Here is an 11961-nt window from a genome sequence, read left to right on the forward strand (position 1 = left end):
TCTGGTAATGCCACATTTTCATGGAAAAGTTATTAGGTTTTGCAGTTTATTTCCAGAGTAGCGTAAGGAGCCAGAGGTTAGGTAAGGACAAGAGAGAAAGTACCTACTTGCTTCCTAGCCAGTCTGGGGCCCTGCCCTCATGGCGTCAAAAGACTGGAGAGAATGTGCTTTGGCTGAAAGGAGGGTGAAAACTGAAAGAACAGAGCCGCACCTAACTTCAGGCGGCTCACCTCCCCCTGGAACACAGTTCCAGTGCCGGTCCCCCACCCCCACCCCCACCCCAGGGACCCACATTTAGAGTTTGGGAAGGCAGTGCCCTGATTATCAAGGGCTCAGCCTGTGCACGGACCTATGCTGGAGGCAGCGGGGGTCCAGAGGCGTGTGATAAATCCGTCCCAGGCGCTGGCTGGGCAGCGAGGGAGGGGTGCCGCATGGCAAGGACGGAAAGGCCAGGAATGTTGGGAGGATTAAGTGGAACCATGTGTGGAACAGCAAAGCCTGGTCGGTTGGAAGGGCCCTCCCGAATCTCCGCGCTCACTGGTGGTGTGCACAGAGCAGCGGGCACCAGCAGAAGCTGAAGCCACGCTCACATCTTCGGGGGAGCTCAGGCAAGACTTTATGAAAGAGTAGCATTTGAGTTGGTTGGTTTTTTTTGTTTTTAAGGAGAGTGAGGCTCCTGAGAGCAATTTCCCATGCTGTCAATTAGCAGCCCCACCAACTTGGGCAGTTGCTTGAACTGAAGCCCCAAGCTCCTCATCCCTAAAATGAGAATACTAGCTCTCTTGTGGTGAGTGTTAAGGTTAGAGCAGTGCCTGAGGGAGTACCTTTGGAATCGGGAATTGCTATTTAATTTGAAGAGGGGAGGGGTACTTTAGGAAAATAGACCGTACAGATGAGGTCACAGGCCCCAGTGTCCTGACCTGTCCCCAGCACTGCGCTTCTGGCTCAGAAGGAGCACCCAGAACGGGACCTAACACGTGGCACTCTCTAAGCCTTTGTGGACTGACTGGACCTGAGGACCTGGAGGATTCTCGGACAGGTAGATCTCAGACCCCCGTCCCCAGGCCTGCCGTGGTGGTACATGTATATGCAAAGGTGACCAAACCCCTCATGGTGGCCCTGTTTCCCCTGACTACATACCCTGGAGATGACCTGGCGTCCTCTCCACCCCTCCCCCTAACTCTGAGGAGTCACAGCTGGATTCTCAGAAATACCTCTTGACTTTGTCATCCCCAACCACCAGGGCCTGGGAGCCTGTCTCTGCTCTGCAGCAGCCTCCTATCTCATCTTCCTACCGCCACTGTGGCCCGGTAGGCCCTAGATAAAGCTGCAGCGCCACGGCACCCCGGCTCCCCACCCCACCCCACCCTGGGGCAGGGCGGACACCACAGCACAGCCTTCCAGCAAGGGATCAGATGCTCTCTGGGACCCAGTTCAGATTCCGTGCCATTTCATCCTTAAATCCTTACACGCTGAGCCCAAGCCAGTCCCAGTTCTCCTCCTACGGCCTCCTCTGCGCTGCACATTTGTACCCACTAGCAGCTGCTCTGTGTTATCTTCCACTGAAGCTTCATGCGGGTGGAGCTAGGCTGAGAGACAGGGATATTTATAAGTAGAAAGTGGGTGTAGACTTCTGCAGTGGCAAACGTTTTAAAGCAGCCGAATTCCACCTCCCCTCCATGCAAACTTTGAAATGCCTGTCCACCTCCTCATCTTCTATCTCTTTCTCGAGCCTGTGAGTTCCTGTCCTCTCGATAAACCTGGAAACCTTGGTGGCTAAGAGATGTGACCTGGGAAGAAGTGTGGGGAAGATAAATGAATTCAGCATCTATTGACCACTGCACAGAGTAAAAGGTATTGAGCTGACATGAATGTACCTGCCACCTAATAATAGATGGCCCATCTCATGTCCTGCCCTTCTATCCATTAGCTCACAAAACACCCACATAAACAAAAAAAAAAATTTTTTAAGATTCTATTCATGAGAGACACACAGAGGCAGAGACACAGGCAGAGGGAGAAGCTGGCTTCTGGCGGGAGGACTGATGCGGGACTCAATCCCGGGACCCCAGGATCATGACCTGAGCCCAAGGCTCAACCACTGAGCCACCCAGGTGTCCCCACGTAAGCAAAATATCACCCCCATTTTACTGAGGAAAGTGAAGCTCAGAAGGGTTATGCGACTTGCCCAAAACTAGTAAGTGGCAAGGCCAGGATTCAGACTTGGCTCTGCAAGTCTGAGGAATTTCTAATAGAATGCTGTGCACACCAATTGAGTCCTGCTATTTTTTTCTGCATAAAAATAGGGGAACAGACTAAAGTTAAACATGAAACCTGATTGGGTTGGGGGGGTTTCTCGTGACTTTCTAATAGTGAAAGGGTCAATGTCACATAGGCTTGCATACTGAGAAACCCAACAAACCAGCTTAAGAAAAGGAATTTATTGGCCCAAGTAACAGAAATGGCCAGTAGTTAATCCAGAGATTGGAGCAAAGGCATCAGGACTCCCGTTGTCCTCGCCCCTTCTGTCTATGGGCCTCTGCCTGGTTTCCCTCTCAGATGGACTCAGTGTAGTAGCAAGAGGCCAAATGGCAGCTATGTTCACATGACATCTTAGAGCTTGTAATTCTAGAGAACAAATATCTCTTGGGGAAGCTCCAGTAAAAATCCCCTGGAGGACTCTGGCGCAAAACACGTGTCATTCTGTAAACCATTCAGAGTCTGGCGCACTCTCCTACTCTACTGGCCAGACAGGAGTCATAGGCCCAGCCTGAAGGGGTCAGGATCCAACGTCTACCCCACTGGAGCCATATACTCTGAGCTGGAGGGGCATGGCTCGTCAAAGGAAGGTTCTCCAGGCAAAGACACTGTAGCCTGACCAAGAGAAAGAGTTTGAATAGAAAGGGGAAGAAAACACAGTCCACGAAGAACATATAACCTTTGAAAGTCCATGAACCTGAGATGAGCACAGGGGTTGGTGTGAAACCTATGTGCTGGTATGTCCACAGATTCTGTCAATCACCCCATCAAGCCAGAAAATATCCCCATTTTTTTCAAGCATGAAAAACTGAAGCTCACATTGAAACAACTTGCTAGTAAGGGGCAGAGCTAGAATTCAGACCCCGGTATGTTTGACTCCAAACCCTGCGTGCTTTACACTGCAGCCCACTGCCAACCTGGGAGAAACCGGTCACAAGGAGCCTTTGGGTAGGATCGATAAACACTTGGGAGCCATGTGCCTCTGGAGTTCATTTCTGAGTGCCCAGCTGTGCTTTGAGGGCAGGGGACACCAAGCTGGGAGGGCTCCTGACCTGGCAGCCACAGCCCTGCATAGCTACCAGCCGAGCAACTGAGAAATCCTTCACGTGCATTAGTACAATTTCCTCTCAGTGGGAAGAGAACATTCCCCAGGGAGCTGCTCTCCATCCTTACTTCTGACCAAGGAAATGAATTACCTGGTGCTGTTGGTGTGGCAGGAACCACAGGAGAAAGTCGGATGGAGAAGGAAGGGCAATGTGGGGGTGGGGGGCAGGCATAGAATGAATGGGTGAGTAAATAGTCCTAGAAAATAAGTGGAAAAAAATTAGGGAAAAGTTATGATCCCATGTTTAGAGACCTAAATGGGAATGTGGCAGGAGAGGGATAGAAAACTCTAAAAATGGAATATTAGGACAGCCCATTTGCAGAAATCCTTGCCCTGTGCAAGGCAGTAAGCGAAGAAACCAACATGGCTCAATAGAAAGCGCTCTGACACTTGAACACTAAAAGGGAGGGGATAAGAGGTGGCAGGAAGGGAAGTCCTTGATAAATTGAGGCTTGGAAAAGGTGCAGACAGTAAAAGACACCTTTGGGTATGTGCAGATCGAGAGGAATAAAGAGAGGATTTATTATATAGGGTCCCCCTTGGGAGTTAAGGTGTCAGGTTAACAGTCCTCAGCAAAATCCTCGCCCCTGACTTGCTTCATTCTTCCCCAAGGAAGAGCATTTCTGAAGTGGGTCGAGTAAAGCAAAACGATTTAGAGGGTATTGAAACTCCAAATAGGGGATCCCTGGGTGGCGCAGCGGTTTGGCGCCTGCCTTTGGCCCAGGGCGCGATCCTGGAGACCCGGGATCGAATCCCATGTCGGGCTCCTGGTGCATGGAGCCTGCTTCTCCCTCTGCCTGTGTCTCTGCGCCTCTCTCTCTCTCTCTCTGTGTAACTATCATAAATAAATAAAAATTTTAAAAAAAATGTTTAAAAAAATTAAAAAAAAAAAAAAAAAGAAACTCCAAATAGAAGAGAAGATAGTAAGCGAAAACCTAAACACCTGGCCATTTATGAACTGCAAATCCCAAAGCGTGGAAAAATATTTGCAGAGAAGATCCTGGAACCCTGGTCAAGGAGGTGAGAGAGCGGGGGAGAAAAAGAAAGGAACCGAAGAACTAGAAGGCTGCAGATGTCCTGATGCTGAGAAAAGAGGAAAAGGTAGATTCTGGAAACTCGACATCGGTGTAATTGAGGTGAATCCTCCCTAAATTGAGAACCCCTAGAAAATTGATACCTTCACTACGAGCAAGATATGGTAGATAATAATACCAACAATAATTTATTATTTATTTGGATGGCCACTAGGAAATTCCCTGGACGTGGTGTGCCTCATTTCCAGTTAGACATTGAACGTTTCCTGATTGAGGAGACAACTGAGAGCACCCAGCCAGGTGGATGTATTGCCCAAGTGCCACGGTGCGTGGAGTTGGTTGCTCACTGGATGTGCACCTGGGCGGAAGGGTTAAAGTTTCATGCTCCTGACCCTGCATTTGGTCAGCTCAGTAGTTTCCCTCCTGTGCCTGCCACACTCCCCACATTGGCAGATGGCACTACTATTGGGAGGGAAAGTTAACATTTGGATGTCAGCAACAAGATTCTAAAATATCTTGAAACAGGGCTGAAAGCAACCATGAACCCACAGTGCAAAGACTTGCATGTATTCAATCTATTTACTTTAGCTTAAAACAGTGCACATTCATCGTCTTACGTTTCTGTAGGCCAGAAGCCTGAGGATACGTCTTACAGGGTTAAAATCCAGGTGTTGGCAAGGCTGCATTTCTTCTGGAGGCCCCAGGGGAACATATGCCAGGCCGGTTTCAAGCTTCTCCAGGCTACTGTGTTCCTTGGCCTCTGGCTTCATCCATCCTCAAAGCCAGCAGCATAGCATTTTCCAGTCTCGGAAAGACCTGCATTTCGATTTTCTTTTATTTTTTTAATCGGCTGCACAAGCACAGGATGAAGGAAGTGTGGCTTGAGAGCGGTGCCTATGGAAAAGGCTGGAGGCTTTCAGTCATCGTCAGTTGGAATTGAACCAGTAGGAATGGAGTAGCTACCAGAAAAGACAGTGGTTCTCCCCCGCCCCTTCTTATTTTAGGTGCGAAAGGGTGAAACTGGAAAGCATGTTTCTCTCCCTGTAGCCATCTCTCTCCCCAGGAGGAATCAGCCTCCCGTTAACAGCTTACAGTAGAGCCTCTGAGAGGTGTTCTATGCACATAAAAGCAAATACATACTTTAAACTTAAAATCCCTCTTTTGTAGTATTCGAATTGCAGTATCTATTTCGATCTAATACTGGATTTTACATTCCATTCCACTGATCTCCTTCTTTTAATATATTTGAAAGAGATTGTAGTTTATTGATCTTTTAAATTACATTTCAAGTGAAAGCAATAAATATCTGTTGGGAAAAGTCTGGGAAATAGAAAAAATTATACAGAGAAAATAAATATTATCCCTGAACCTACCATAAATAACTAAATATTTTGGTGTTTATTCATCCAGTCTTTTCCTATGTAATTGTATTTTTTTACCCAACTGAGATGATACTATGTAAGTCTTTTTTTTTTTTTTTTTTTTTTTTTGCTACTATGTAAGTCTTAATTTTCCAACTGCCAAATCTAGTGTGACCTCAGTGCTTTAAGTGGTGGAACCAGTGATCATCTTACCAAACCAAATCCACTCCTCTTTTGCCGTCTTCCCAGATACCTGTGCAAGACATGGACTCTTGAGGCTCCTTCCCAACCTCCTCATCCTAGTCCCTAAGCCCTATTTCCCCTTCATAGACTCACAGGCCCCCAACTGTGAAATCCTGTCAATATACACTTGTAGAAGACCCAGAGAGGGGAAAAGAATTTGTAAAGGTTAGAATTTTTTAACTGCAAGAAACAGGATTCAACTCAAAATGGTTCAACCAAGTAGTAAATTTATCACCTCCCTTAATGAGAGGTCCATAGATAGATAGGGTAAATCCAGAATGTGTTAATTCAGTGGCTCACTGATAACATCAAGGACCGTGATCCTTGCCATCTGTCCGTTCTGTCATCCCCAGTGTATCAGCTTTTGTCCTTACACTTTTCCCCACATGGTTGCAAGATGGTGGCAATAGTTCCAAGTACCATCTTCTCACACAAATTACATAAAGCTCAGAAGAGAGCATGCCCCTTCCCGATCCCACATTGCCCAAAGCAGAAGCTGAGAATAGTTGGGAAAGGGAGGAGAGCATTTTTGGTTGTCACAATGATCAAAGGACACTTTTGGCATCTAGTGGGCAGTGGCCAAAGATGGTAGATGTCCTATGATGTTTAGGACAATTGATTAAGTGAAACATTAGCTCTCATTCCATACAACATTAATGTAGGTAAAAACAAAACAAAACAAACCTGTTTTTACATCCAAAACAAGCTTCTTTGCATGGCTATAACGTACACTGAATTTTCCAAGAATATAACTTCCCTGTAAATGGGGGAAGGATTGTAATTTGTTTTGTTTGCAATTTCACCAAGACTCCTTCAGCGTTAGACGTCATAATGGTATTGGGGCTCTGGACGGCACACCCTTGTATCAGTGTGTTTGTAGTTGTTGCACTTGTGATTCTATAGAAGATTCTACACTTCTAGAAGTATAAACATCCATCTCTATTTGGTGTTTATTCTAGTGTGACAATGTGCAAGTATTTACATATTGAAAGATTATTATATTAAAAGTACCACAGTTGGAGCGTTATATTGATTTTTTTGAAATTATGTGTCAGTAGATTTCATTCTCTGTGAATTTCATTTCAGTGTAGGAAAGGAGGCATTCCAAAATACTTGTAAAAAAAGAAATTAGGTCAGACAGGATTGAGATCCATCGGCTAGTGGAATAAAGTCTAGACAGCTTAGCCTGGCACTTAAAATCCTTCATGATCAAATTCAAAACTCATTTTTCTGGACCTGCCTCCTGGAAACATCCCTGGATTTCGTAGTTCAGCCACACCAAGATTATTCATTTTTCAAACACACCAAGCAGTAGTAATGGCACATATTGAATGCTTACAATAGGCCAGGCTCTGTGCTGAATACTTTACACCGAGTATATCTTTCAGTGCTGATGACAAGCCCATGAGGCATAGATACTTTTCATGTCCCCACTTCACAGGTGGGGAAACTGAGGTCACAGTGACAGAGATGGGATTCAAACCCAAGCAGTCTGATGCCATGACTGTATTGCCGCCCAGGGGGCTACTCCTGCTCACTGTCCTTTCTCTCAGGATGCCTTTCCCATCTCTTGCTACCTGTCAAGGTCTAGTGCAGCCTTCACAACTTCTTTACCTGTCACTTTGTTCATTACTTCTTGCTGGATCCCTCCACTTGGAATTAATTTATTTTCCCAGTGCTCTTGCTGTACTTTATCTCTGGTTTTCCTCTGGCTACTCTAAAAAAAACTGAGTTGGCAGTGATTAATTGCTATCTGCCACTCATGTTTTCCTGTCCCCTCCCTCCTACTCTGTTACTCAGCTGCGTTGTGGATTATGTTTGCTGTTCCCCTGCACAATCACTCAGGACTGTCCTGATCTGCCCACTGGCTGGCACTGCACTGAGTAAACACAAGCAAAGTGCTTCAACCCCCACCCCACCGCTGCCACTGCCCCCTCCACACACATGTGTTTAGCATCAGAATGCAATGCCAGTCATGGAAGGATATTCTTTAACTGTCAGGGATCAAGATGCCAGGGATTCTCTCCCTTACCCACCTTGGCAGGACATACCTTTCCTCCCTTCCCCTTCCCATTTTCCAGCAACTGTCACTTGCTGAGGTTCCTGCAGGCCATGAAGACCTAACCATCGTCTCCTGCCAGGGCCACTGCCACCACTGTGTTAGCTCGAGGAAGAGTGGGTCTCTCCTTCACTTGAAAAGCTGACATTTGCCCCCAAGGGTGTATCGATCATGGTGTCAGCATACATTCGGTGGCCAAACAGTTAGGATTGGGTCTCTGACAGCCTGCAGTTATTTGTCCCTCCAGTGTCCTCTCTCAATGTAGGTCAAAGAGAACTTGCAACAAGAGTTAAGAGAATAACCCTGGGTTTGGGGAGAAACTTAAGTGACTGTCCTGTATCTTCACCCCAGGGTTGCAACCATCTGCTGCTTCACTAACCCAAAAGTTATGGCTTAAAATAATCCTCTCTGGGCCACCTGGGTGGTTCAATTGGTTGTCTGCCTTCAGCTCAGGTCATGATCCCGGGGTCCTGGGATCAAGCCCCACGTTGGGCTCCCTGCTCAGCAGGGAGCCTGCTTCTCCCTCTCCCTCTGTTTGCCGCTCCCCCTGCTAGTGCTCTCTGTCAAATACATAAAATCTTTAAAAATAATAATAATAAATAAAGTAATCCTATCTATCCCTTGCCAACCTGCCACACAGTTGCAGTCAGGGTTGCTGGGTGTGGAGTTTTCTTGAAGGCTTCCTCCCTCTGTGAGAGGTTGATGGTGGAACCTTCCCTGGGGTCACGGCCAGCATCATGGGATGCAACTTTTGCAACTAGATGAGCCCCACCCTCCAAAGGGCTCAGTGCCTGGTTGAATGCTCTGTTGGCACCATTTAAATTCTTACTTTTTGGAAAAAAAGGCCCAGCATTTGCATTTTGCACCAAACCTTGCCAATCTGGTAGCTGGTCCTGACTGGAGCTCTTGGCCCCACATCTACACGTGGGCTTTCCGTGTGGCCTGGGCTTTCTCACATCAAGAGAGTTTTGAGAGAGAGTGAGGGCAGGCAGAAGCAGTATCTCTCTTTATGACTCAACCCAAGGGCTCCTCTCAGAGGGGCGCGGCAAGGTCACGGTCTAAAGAGTGGGGAGTGGGGGGAGAGGAGACACTGTTGCAGCTCCCTTTGGAAAATGCCATTTGCCACATCTGATAAGAGCTGGTCACCTCTCCAGCCTGGCCTCAACCTCCCCATGTGCAGGAGGGGGCTGGGGGCTCAATTCCCCTCTGGGAAAAGGCCAAGGCAGAGTTGGGAAGCTGATCCTCACAGGCACCCCCAGGTATCTGGGTCTGGGGTCAGGGTCACTTACCAGGCCTCAGAGGACCTTCTAGCCCCCCACCACCCCCAGAGCTCTAGGTGCCTGTCCCCCTAGAGGCCTGAAATCCCTGAGGAAGGCGGAGCAGTTCCTCACCCCGACATCTGTTTCTCCTGCCAGCATCTCTGCTAGGCTAACAAATCCTCCTCATTCCCTTCTCCCTGGGGCATGTTGTTGTCTTTCTCATTAACTTCCCCTCAACTCCCAGCAAGCTCCCCAGACTCTGAGCTCTGCTAATTCCCCTGGAACCCACAGGGCAAGCCAGGAAGCTAATTAAATTGTGAGCTTGTGCGGGTGCTCTCTCTGTCAATCTCTGAATCTCTGTCTCTCTCTCCTTGATCTTCTCCCTTTTCCTTTCTGAGCAGGCCTGCGGAGTTCAGTTTCATCTGCACACTTGGAGTGTTTTCTTGCAGGTCAGCTCTTCTTCTGTCTCCTGTCTCTCAGCCAGAGGAATCTTAAAATACAGCCCTGAGTACCGTCCCCTCTGCTGCAGGATATCCGAGCTCCTTAGCTGCCTCACCTGCCCTAACTCCCATTCACAAACCCTTCCCACCAGAGCTGAGCCATGGGAGGTCTCCTGCCCAAGCCCTGTCCATGCCGCCTCCACACCTTTGTTCATATTCTTACCTTTGATGGGTTCCCACCCCCTAGTCTTCCATCTCAATCACAAATCCTTGCCATTATTTAAAATTGCCTTCTCTATGCGGCACCTGCCTGACTCAGTAGACCATGCAACTCTTGATCTCAGGATTGAGTTTGAGTCCCATGTTGGGTGTAGAAATTACTTTCAAAAAGTTTATTAAAAAGAGAGAAAAAGAAATAGGCTCCTCTGTAACATCTTCCCTAAGCAACCCTCCAGTCCCCACCACTGGTGGTTTCTCCCTCCCTGAGCGCTCATAGCACTTACCAGCTCAGCTCCTGATGCTGAACCACCTATTATGGTTCTTTCTATCCATATCCAGCCACTCCCAGTAAATGATTAGCAGCTTGAGGGCACGATCTCCAGGTCTTTTTCATCTCACCTTCTTCCTGAGCACCTACTGAAGACTGTGCCTTCAAACACTTCATTGGTGTCTCCTGGCCCCAGATGGCCACTGAGGCTCCAGCCTTCATGTATGTATATTCTGGGAAGAGGGAAGAGAAAAGGGAGAGCAAAAGAGAGGGTCTCCTAGCTGAGTTGGTCCCTTGCAAGCACTTTGTCTCTTGATAGCTTCTGTTTACATCTCATTGACCATGTCTAGCTGCTGAGTTCTTCAAACTCAAGAACCCATCCCTTGTTTTACAGATGAAAATTTAAGACGCAGAGAGGATGAGAGAATTAGGCTGCTGAACATAATGCTTAAGGACCAGGTTTTAGAGCTAAACACACGTGGGTTTGAATCCTGCCTCTCCCTGCATATAACCTCTTCATTCCTCATTTTATTTATTTATTTTTCCTCATTTTATTTTTTAAGATTTTATTTATTCATGAGAGACACAGAGAGAGGCAGAGACACAGGCAGAGGGAGAAACAGGCTCCATGCAGGGAGCCTGATGTGGGACTTGATCCGGGGTCTCCAGGATCACGCCCTGGGTTGAAGGTGGCATTAAACTGCGGAGCCACCCAGGCTGCCCTCATTCCTCATTTTAAAACTGGGTTAGTGTTATCTACTTCAGGGGTTAAGAAAAGTAAATAAGGTAATAGATGTGAAAAAGCACTTACCACAGTTTAAGACACAGCTATTGTCTGTTGTCTTAGTTTGGGTTCCCCCCAAAAGCACACCTTGAGACAAAGATTTGGGCTTGAATAGTTTGTTGAAGAGGCGATCCCAAGAAGCAGGGTGAAGGAGTAGGGAAGTGAGAGGAAAGGGAGAGGGAAGGGAGAAAACTAAATAAAGCATACAGAGAAGAGGGGGTTTTTCCCATGGATGACTGAAACTTCATGCTGGAGTCTCTCTGAGACGGCAACATGGTTGGCAATTGGGAGTTGTCCCCCTGAGGGCCTGGAACCGGGTGTTTACCCACTAACTCGGCCCTGCTTGGTTGAGGGTTACCCGGGGGATGTTAACTCTCCTCTTGTAGCCTGCCCCACAGTCACTTCCCCAGCCAAGATTGTCCCCAGAGAGACAGGGGAAGCAAGTTCAGGAACAGTGTGCAGGTGACCTCTAGTTAGGCCTGGGGTGGGCACAGTTAGCATTGGCTACACTCAATAAAAAGAGTGTATTAAAATTATTATTGTGTTATCATCGCTGCATAACAAAGTAGGAGCAGAATGCCTCCATTCATTTCTTTCCATTGAGACTCATAATCATTCATCCTTCACCTACTACCCTGAAGAAAACTTAATGGGCCCATCATCATTGTCAAGGCCTTCATGAGGACTAACCTGCATCAGACTAACTGGGGTCACATAAGTTTTGAGAGTTCCAGAAGGAAAGCTCCAGAGGGCAGAGGGCATCCTGGGGCACCAGGCTTCTCTGGGTCCATGCACAGGGTCTGTGGCAGAGCTGGGACCAACCAAGATGCAGGCCTTCCACATCAACCAGGGGCAGACAAAGGGCACCGGCTCCTGGCAGCTGAGAGTGGGGCCCTTCTAGAGCCATTGATGCACTTAGTCAACACTTAC

At 47.6% G+C, this 11961-nt stretch overlaps 2 long non-coding RNA genes across 2 annotated transcripts; one reads left to right on the top strand and one right to left on the bottom strand.

The window, feature by feature from the left end:
- The first annotated feature begins 4160 nt into the window (after window positions 1-4160).
- LOC119864227 lies at window positions 4161-7029 on the top strand. Its single transcript, XR_005373439.1, has 2 exons — window positions 4161-4465; window positions 5026-7029. It is a non-coding gene; the product is annotated as an uncharacterized LOC119864227 (long non-coding RNA).
- On the bottom strand, window positions 4582-11332 carry LOC119864226. Its single transcript, XR_005373440.1, has 3 exons — window positions 11059-11332; window positions 10264-10480; window positions 4582-5512 (listed from the first exon to the last, which is right to left on the bottom strand). It is a non-coding gene; the product is annotated as an uncharacterized LOC119864226 (long non-coding RNA).
- Window positions 11333-11961: the final 629 nt, after the last annotated feature.

The sequence above is a fragment of the Canis lupus genome, chromosome 18 (assembly GCF_011100685.1).
Source record: "Canis lupus familiaris isolate Mischka breed German Shepherd chromosome 18, alternate assembly UU_Cfam_GSD_1.0, whole genome shotgun sequence".
Lineage (NCBI taxonomy): Eukaryota > Metazoa > Chordata > Mammalia > Carnivora > Canidae > Canis > Canis lupus.